We start from the raw sequence: 9,772 nt of genomic DNA on the forward strand, positions 1-9,772 counted from the left end.
CAGCACAGAGAACAAGGTGAGGCTTGCATCAGGGGAAACGAAGCTGGAGAAAGGGGCTGGGAAAGTAAGGGAAGGGAGAAAAACTAGGGATGGAGGAAAGGGTCAGTGCTAGAAACAGAGTGGGGAAGGCAAATGCAGAGCATAGGTATAAGGATAAAGATAAGCAAGAAAAACAAGTTGTGGGGAATGACAGGAACAGGTAATATCTGGGAGAAAATGTAATGGCCTGGGTATACAGGAGATATATAAAAGCTATAAAGGGCTCTTCTAGCTTGAAATGCTGGCACTACAAAAGGGTCTATCAGCTGGCTCTTTAGCTCAAATGATGAAATTGAATACTCCAACCTTCTGATGATCATTATGTGGCAGTATGACCCCTGTCCTGGTTTTGACTGGGATAGAGTTAATTTTTTCCATAGCAACTTGTATGGGGCTATGTTTTGGTTTTGTGCTGAAAACAGTGTGGATAATACAGGGATGTTTTCCGTATCACTGAGCAGTGCTTACACACAGTCAAGGCATTTTCTGCTTCTCACACCACCCCACCAGCGAGGAGGCTGGGGGTGCACAAGAAGTTGGGAGGGGACACAGCCGGGACAGCTGACCCCAACTGACCAAAGGGATATTCCATACCATATGATGTCATGCTCAGCATATAAAGCTGGTGGAAGAAGAAGGAAAGAGGGGGACGTTCAAAGTGACGGTGTTTGTCTTCCCAAGTAACTGTTACGTGTGATGGAGCCCTGCTTTCCTAGGGATGGCTGAACACCTGCCTGCCGATGGGAAGTGGTGAAGGAATTCCTTGCTTTGCTTTGCTTGCGTGCGCAGCTTTTGCTTTACCTGTTAAACTGTCTTTATCTCAACCCACGAGTTTTCTCACTTTTACCCTTCTGATTCTCTCTCCCATCCCAGCAGGGGGAGTGAGCGAGCAGCTGTGTGAGGCTTAGTTGCCGGCAAGGGTTAAACCATGACACCCCGCACCATGAACTGTAGCTTTTCCTGTTTATTTAAGAGAAAAAACCAACAAACAATCAAGAGCAGAGAATAAATGACATTAAGACTGCAATCTCGGGTGATGCTAGTATGAAGATGTTGTAGTTTAACCCCAGCTGTCCCAGCTGTGTCCCCTCCCAACTTCTTGTGCACCCCCAGCCTCCTCGCTGGTGGGGTGGGGTGAGAAGCAGAAAAGGCCTTGACTGTGTGTAAGCACTGCTCAGTGATAAGGAAAACATCCCTGTATTATCCACACTGTTTTCAGCACAAATGAAAACATAGCCCCATACAAGCTACTATGAAAAAATTAACTCTATCCCAGCCAAAACCAGCACATTCTCCACCCCTTATTCCATACCATTTACGTCATGCTCAGGTCCCACACTATCCAATACATTCTCGTTACCCACCACGACCCTTCCCATCCTTTGATACAATACACAGATATCATTCCCTTAGTCTATGGACCACCCCTGTGAAATGTCTGTAAAATGTCCATAAATGTCCACAAATGTCCACAAAATGTCCATTGAGTTCATTTAGTCCATGACTTTGGGCTCCATCTGTTATGGTGGTCACTCAGGACAGGAGAGGTGGTGTGTTGCGTGGAGTTACTGGGCACCAAAGCCAGCTGAGGTCAGGTCACTGCTGCATTTGCACTGCTTCTTGTAAGGCTTGTCCTCCATTGGTTCAGGCGGTTCCTGCTACAGTAATTCCTGTAACATGCAACTCAAATCATGAGTTACAACAATTTAAAGGTATTTCCTTTACAATCTCCACCCCGGTCACTTTGGGCCAGGTTATAGGGTTTAATATTGCAATGAACTCGCCCCTTGCTCCTAGTCTGCCTAGCAACAAGGGGTTTCTGCTGTAGTAATTCCCATAACATGCAACTCAAATCCAGGCTTACAACAATTTAAAAGGTATTTGCATTACAATCTCTACTCCTGGTCCCTTTGGACCAGATCATAGCGTTTAACATTGCAATGAACTCCTCCCCTTGGCCCTGCTCCGGCTTGGACTTATCCACAGACTGCAGTCCCTTCGGGGTGTACGTGCTCTAAGTGGAGCCTTATCTGTTAGCCACAGTCTCTTCAGGGGTATACCTGCTGCGGCATAGACTTATGCACAGCCACAGTCGCTTTGAGGTGCAGCTGCTCCAGCGTGGCCTTATCCATGGGCCACACCACCTTCAGAGATATACCTGCTCCAGCATGGCCTTACCCACAGCCACAGTCCCTTCAGAAGTAAACCTGCTCCAATATGGCCTTACCCATGGCTGCAGTCTCTCCAGGGTTGTACCTGCTCTGTCGTGGGCTTATCCATGGCCACATGCTTTGAGGTGCTCCAGCATGACCTCATGCACAGCCACTGATTCTTCAAGGTGTACCTGCTGCAGCATGGACTTATACTTGGGCCACAATCCCTTCAGAGGTATATCTGCTGCAGCACAGACGTAACCACAGACACAGATGCTTCGAGATGTACCTGCACTGGCATGGGCTTATCCATGGCCACAAACGCTTCAGGGTGTCCTGCTCCCACATGGACTCATCCACAGGTCACAGTCCCTTCAACTTGAGTTCACACTGGAGTTCCAGCCTGTCCAGTACAGCGGCACAGAAACAGCAGCAATGCCCTGGCCATCTGCCAGCCCAGGCACATCACCATTGCTGTTATCAGAATGTTCCCAGGCACAGCAGAGTAAGATGATAAGCATTACAGCAAGCAGCGAAAGCAAAAAGCAGCCACGAACGAGCACTAGACTCTAATATACAGTAAGGCAAGCAAGCCCCATGGCAAGCACAGGAGCCTGCCAATTAAGAGCTAAACAGCAATAACAGCTATAAATTCAATCATCTAGCACATTCCAATCAAATCTGTCACTATCATCTTGAACCCTTTGAGCCCCACAATGGGTGCCCAAAAGGACTGTCGTGATTTAACCCCAGCTGGCAACTAAGCCTCACACAGCCGCTCGCTCACTCCCCCCACGTCGGGATAGGGGAGAGACTCGGAAGGGTGAAAGTGAGAAAACTCATGGGTTGAGATAAAGACAGTTTAACAGGTAAAGCAAAAGCCCCACACGCAAGCAAAGCAAAGCAAAGCAAGGAATTCCTTCACCACTTCCCATCGGCAGGCAGGTGTTCAGCCATCTCCAGGAAAGCAGGGCTCCATCACACGTAACAGTTACTTGGGAAGACAAACGCCGTCACTTCGAAGGTCCCCCCCTTCCTTCTTCTTCCCCCAGCTTTATATGCTGAGCATGATGTCATATGGTATGGAATATCCCTTTGGTCAGTTGGGGTCAGCTGTCCCAGCTGTGTCCCCTCCCAACTTCCTGTGCACCCCCAGCCTCCTCGCTGGTGGGGTGGTGTGAGAAGCAGAAAATGCCTTGACTGTGTGTAAGCACTGCTCAGTGATAAGGAAAACATCCCTGTATTATCAACACTGTTTTCAGCACAAATTGAAAACATAGCCCATACTAGCTACTATGAAGAAAATTAACTCTATCCCAGCCAAAACCAGCACAGAAGCGCACGGAGGAAACCTCTAATTCATGTGCGCATGCATTGTGATATAGATCTGCAAGATCTGTGCTTCTCTTTTGGCAGGAGCTTGGAGGCTCTAATGAATAAATGAAGGAGCTCAAGGAAGAGAAAGAATGGTCTTGTGGTGAAGATACACTGATGTCCTGCTTCAGGCCCAAAGTGATGTGGGGCAAGTCACACAGGCTCTTTCTGTATTCCTCATTTTCTGAGTTTACTAGGTAAAGTACTTTTAGTTTTGCTGGGGTGCTGGGCCCACATGGCAACAGCTGGAGTCTGTACGAGCCATGCACTACAAAACATTGTGCCTCCTGAAGAATTATGCCTCTGTTGTCTCAGTCCATTGCCAGTACCTATTTCTGAACTTAAACATTTTTGTGCCTGAGCTCCCAAGCTGTAAAGCGAGGATGTAGAAGAGAATTGTAATAACGCCTCCTATTCCTGCAGGGTGTTACGTGAATACTTTCATGTTTGTGGGACACTAACAAACAATACTGATGAGCATCATCAAAATGCCACATGGAAATTATTAACTACTCAGTGAGGAATTAAGATTATATGAAGTAAATATGGCCTCAGTCACACACTGGCTGAAAAGACTAAAAAAATCCAAATTGCTACATACCTACTCACTGGCTGAGACAGAGGTTCTGAGCTAAAAATAGTCTTTAATTACAAGATCATGTATGCATAGGCACAGAAGGGGCTGAATAGAAGTTGCACCTTCATAGCAGCATTTCCTAATTTTTGAATGCTCAGCTGTATTAACTGAAATAATTTTCTGCATTTTTTTGAGGTGAAAAATTTACGCTCTTTAAAGTGCTGTTCTACGCTCTAAAAAGTGACTATGCAAGGCCCTGTTACTGCTGCTTGTCACTGGCTGCACATCAGCTACGCTCTGTGTAAAGTCTGTAAGTTGGGTTTTGTTTTCTGCCTGCCAGATCTGTTTCAAGCAGGATATTTTCCATTTTGTACGCAATTGCCAGTAAAAAAGTCCTAGCGAATTCCACGCGTGCCTCTGCACCCTCTCCAGATAGCAGCTCCTTTTTATGTTAGTGAAACTATGTTGTGGCTAATTTTATGTAAATACCTTTGAGGGCAAAAGGTGCTCCTGAACCAGGAACTTAATTTAGCCGATGATGTGTGGGCTCAGAACACCTCGCTCGTTTTCCCCTGGCTAGGCTGGGTTTTGCAGATCCAATAAGTTAAACAGAAACAATTCTTATTTTAGTGTTTTATTCGGCAGTGACACATTTATACAGTCATTTTTCAGAGCAGAACAGGGAGTTCCCTCTCCTCCTCCTCCTCCTCCTCTTTTTTGTTTCAATTTTTTTCTGTGCTTACAGTCCCTCAGCCTGGAGGGGACAGGGAGAGGGCGTCAGCAAGCTCATGTCCAGCACACTTATTTACCAAGAGCTTTGCCTGCGGGAGGAGTCTTGCCCAGCAGATTCGAACCTGCACAGGCTCCAGAGCAAATGCTCCTAAAAACAGCTTTCGCTAAAGCCAAGCCTGCTGAATAGGCCATTGCCAAAATCAGCAAAAGGATGCTTTAAATCCCCATAGGGCGTGGCAACCTTCCTCCAGGCTGGAGGGAAGCACCTCTCCTCCTGGTTTTCACAGATGCGATCACCTTCCTCTCAAAATGCCAGCAATACTGCTGGTGATAAATAATATTAAAATGATATTAAAATAGCCAAGCATCCTCTAGCAGAGGAACGATGTTGCTGTATCTCCTGCGGAGTCTGCACCCACACCTCTGGGCTGCGTGCCCCATCCACCCAACCAGGCTGGCTCAGGCTTGGGGCAGAAACTATTTCATTTCACAAGGAATTAAGTCAGAGAGGAATTAAGCCCGTTTCTCACTGCACTCCTAATTTGTAGCCACTTTGACCAGCCAAGTGCTGCGATGGGATGCAGCTGGGCTTGCACAGCAGGCACTGACAGCCCTAACACAACCCCGGCGGTCTCACCAGCCTTTCCCCCTGCCCACGCAGCGTCCTGCTACATGTTGGACCAGGCAGCACTGGCTCCCCTCCTGCTGCATACCCGTGCCTCATGTCTCCCCACTTCACCCTCTCTTTTCCACCTTTATTCAGTCACTTTGTACCCACAGTAGAGAGAGACGCATATTCCTGCAAGTATTACTCACTCTTCCCCCCACGCAGAGGCTCTCCTGGGGGAGCAGCCCGCCACTGCAGGACAAGCCTCCCCTCTAGGGAGGCAGGGAGAGGGGGATTCCCTTTCCATTTCCTCCCTTTGTGTAGACAAAGTTTAAAACAGTGTTTTAAATCAGTGGAATGACTCAGTAAAGCAGCTCTGGCAGGGTGGGGAGCCTAGTTTGGAAAAAAAGAAAAGAAAAGGCAATGACTTTTGCTTTATGATACATTGGCTGCTATTCAGTCATCAGTACACAAAGGGCTTTTCTTCCTGAGCCATTAATTAAATGAATCAGCAGAGAGCATGCCTCCAGATGCGTCGGACAGTGTTTCTGCGGAGTCACATCTCGCCTGTACTCCTCAAGCTGGGAGGGCATGTATTCCTCTACCACTGCAGGAACATTACACAAACAGGAAGGCGCTTTTCCAAATTGAAGGTTGCTGTAAAAATAAACCATGACTCTTCTGCAGAGAACAGCAAACAGAAATTATAGGAAATATTTTCAGCCTTTGTTGTTGCAAACGGAGTGAGGGTAAACAACCCAAGCTGCAACACAGGCTGCCACCGTGTGTGGGATGGCTGGTGGCAGCAGCCTGCAGCTTCCCTGCACGCAGCCCCAAAGCTGCAGCAGCGGCTGTGCGAGCTGTCGGCTTTCACGGAGTATTTGTGCTGTAGTGATGAGAGGACATCAGCCCTGGCAGGTGGAGCTGGTGGGCGTTGGGGCGCAGCTCCTCGCAACAGCCTCGCAAGCTCCCCGGGGATGTGCTCCAGCCAGCCCACCACCCCCACACTGGAGCACAGCGCCTGGACTTGGGGTGGGGACCCCCTCTCAGTAAGGGTCTTGGAGTAACCTTTATTTCGGTTCCCTCTTCCCCAACAGAGGCTCAAATTAAGCAGGTGCCCAGAAGCTGTCGACTTACAAGAAGGGCTCCCGTGGCGTTGGTACAGTTGGTACAGTTTCAGGCAGACCAAAGCGCTCCTCAGCGAAATGCAAAGATGACCTCAGAGGGCGAGTGTGTCATATCTCAGCATGCCGATCCCGGTGTGAAAATCCAAAGGCGAGATTAGAAAAAGTGGCTGGCAGCCTCCTGGCCCCCACTCGCCCTTCTGCCAGCGCAGACTGCTGCAGGACCGCCAGGTAGCCCAAAGTCCACAGGTCACTCGTGGAATGAAAGCTGCAGGGGCGTGGCTGGAGGAGATGCCAGGCAGCAGCAGCACCGGCAGCAGGGATGTTGCATGGACACAAACACATTTATAACGAACTGGAGTTGTTTGTGGGCTCAGGATTCCCATCACCGCCTGAACACGGTCACACAACATGCCTTCCACACCTGTTTCTCCTCCCCCTCCTTCTTATTATTCTCTCCCCTTGGTGCTCTCTTTTCTTCTCTGACCTTCTACCACCAATGCACTCCTCAGAGATTTACAGGAGCTCAAAACAAGAGGCTCTCGCCACCCCTGATCACCACGGATCACGATGTTTTGATTTTACACCTTCTGGAGCCGCGTGTGGCGCAAGGAAGAGCCTGGGCACAAACGGAGAGTGCTGAGCCTTCCCCTGAGCCCGCAGGCAGGCAGGGTGGGACTTCATGTGGGAACACGCAGGGCTGCCTGGCCTGCAAAAAGAAACAAAGCAAAAAAAAAAAAAACCCACCCTGCTTCTCCAAGCAGCTGGGTTGAGGAGAAGTGGCCGTGTGATTTCCCTGTTAAGGGAGAAAGGCAAGGATGAAATCACCTTCCCACAGAAGAAGAAAGGGAGACCAGTTCCCCTCCCCAAAAACTACACAGAGGCTTGTGGCTCAGCCCCTCTGTTGCAGCAGGGAGTGCTGGAGGAGCTGGGCTCCCTCTCTGCCCCAGGACCAGAAGGCGAGGTGGACCCGAGAGGTACACTTTGCAGGTAAAACAGGCTGCAGCTTTCTCTCTTGTTCACACTTTGCTCCAAATTCCTGAAAAGAAGCCACGGGAGAGGAACTTCACCCCCTTGTTCTAGATGCTGTAAAAAATATATAGTAAGCACAGAGGACACAAGAAGTGTCCCAAGAGGGTGGCAACATATGCCTGTATATAACTGGAACCTTTACGCTTCTGGCTATTTACAGCCGCCTTGCTGTAAAATCAAACACTTTTCCGCAGTTTGTTTCTCCAACAACAACCCTTAGCAGGCTGCTATCACAACCCTGTTCTCTGCGAAGCTGTTGGCTTAATGTTCAAGATTTACGAACCCTTGTCTGATGGCATCACACACATGTGGGCATGTGGGACACGCAAGACGACTAAGCAATGTGACCTGGAGTCCCTCAGTGTTGTTTTTGATGACTTATGCTGTGCGTCTTACGCTGTGCAGTCTCACGCTGTGCAGTCTCATCTGGCAGATTTATTATCAGTTCTGAAGGTATGATTATCATTAAGCTAAATGAGGTATCACAGGTGTTGCCATGCTTGTCAGCATTTAGTTATGAAGACGCATGGCACTGTCAGATAATGGATTTGTTTGTTTTGGGTTTTTTAATGTATTGTTCTTGTGCTTAGCACAGCTACGTGAAGAAAAATCAACATTTACCATTCATCAATACATTATTTTCTCATGCGATTTGTAGCAATCTTTATAATAAGCAATGCAAAAAACACCTTGGGAATTTCAACTGCTAAACTGAATAAATGTTGATACTTTCTAATGTATCCTGCTTTACAGAAACTAAGAAGCCTGTAAGAAAAGATTTCTCTTTTTGACTAAAACAGAAGAGTTAGTTCATGAGGTTTTATGTGTTCTTACCACATAAAACAGGAGCTGTTTGTAGAAAATAATGTCTACTTGCTGGCTAAGGCACATAGGAAAAGGTTAATATACCAAATTTACCTGTTTGTACATCAGCTATTTAGAAGTAGCAGAAGGTTAACAATTCAATTAGGTTAAAAAATGCAATATAGAGGCTAGATATGCATATGTGAGTGTGTGTGTGCGCGCACTGTTCAGCTGAACAGCCACGCTTTGGGTAACTGGACAAAACCTTACAGTCGCTTTCATTCTGTGGAAACATGCTTGCAACAATATCCTCGCTCTCATTTCCAGTCTTACAACAATGGTACTGAATTAGTCCAATACAAATACACATATCCACAATTTGGCTTTCCACCCCATAAAATCTCTTCATTAATTAAGAAAAAAACACGGTAATACTTGATAACGCACACAGCTGTATCCGTTTGCATCAAGTCTGACTCGCTTTGAAATTCTGACTACTTGGCTTGGCGGTTCCAGTTTAAATCACGATACAGAGGCAAAACAATTCACTTCAAAAGAGGAGATGCCACCGTCAGAAGGCCATGGCGTTTTGAGTTTTGATCCTGTCACCCTAACAAAGTGAGCCCTCTTGAGACTTAACATGCAAAGGAAATACCTAATAAAAGCACACAGGGGCCTACACCCAAGGTGTCTGTGCAACGTGTACCTAATTCCACTAAAAGTAAATTGCAGCAGGGAGAACGGCACAAGGAGACTAAGGAGTGATGCGATTCCAAGATATTAGTGCAGTGCGTACTGCAGGCGTAACAGAGAGGCTCACACAACTATGCAAGCCTCTTCACCTTGGTGGGTGACCTGGCACATGGTCAAGGGCTGTCGCTGCTTCTGCCAGTGGCAGCACCGGGCAAAAAAAAAAAAGTCTGTGTACCTGTGGAGTAGATTACCTTGGTTTAGCTCCAGCGAAGTCAGTGGAACCACAGAAGGGATGAATGTGGCCATCTGTGGACTCTCAGGTACCCGCCCCTTCCTCCAGCTGTTAACCATGATATGAAACAAATCTCAATTCAAAACTTCAAGCCCAACTGAACCTGGCAAGTTTAAGGTACAAGCATGGAAATGAATCAAACCATTCCGCTCAAACCATTCCCAGAGAAGCCTACACTTTATCCAAAAGCTTGAACGCAAAAGATTTTCCATTTCAAAAATTTGACCGTGCTCACTCAATCCCCAAACTTTCTGAGATTGTATCACATAGCACTTAGTGATCCTGAATGTCCAAATGACATTTTTATGGGAAATGTCATGGGCAGAATATGCAAGCTGGCTGCAC

Source organism: Gymnogyps californianus, chromosome 1 (assembly GCF_018139145.2).
Source record: "Gymnogyps californianus isolate 813 chromosome 1, ASM1813914v2, whole genome shotgun sequence".
NCBI lineage: Eukaryota > Metazoa > Chordata > Aves > Accipitriformes > Cathartidae > Gymnogyps > Gymnogyps californianus.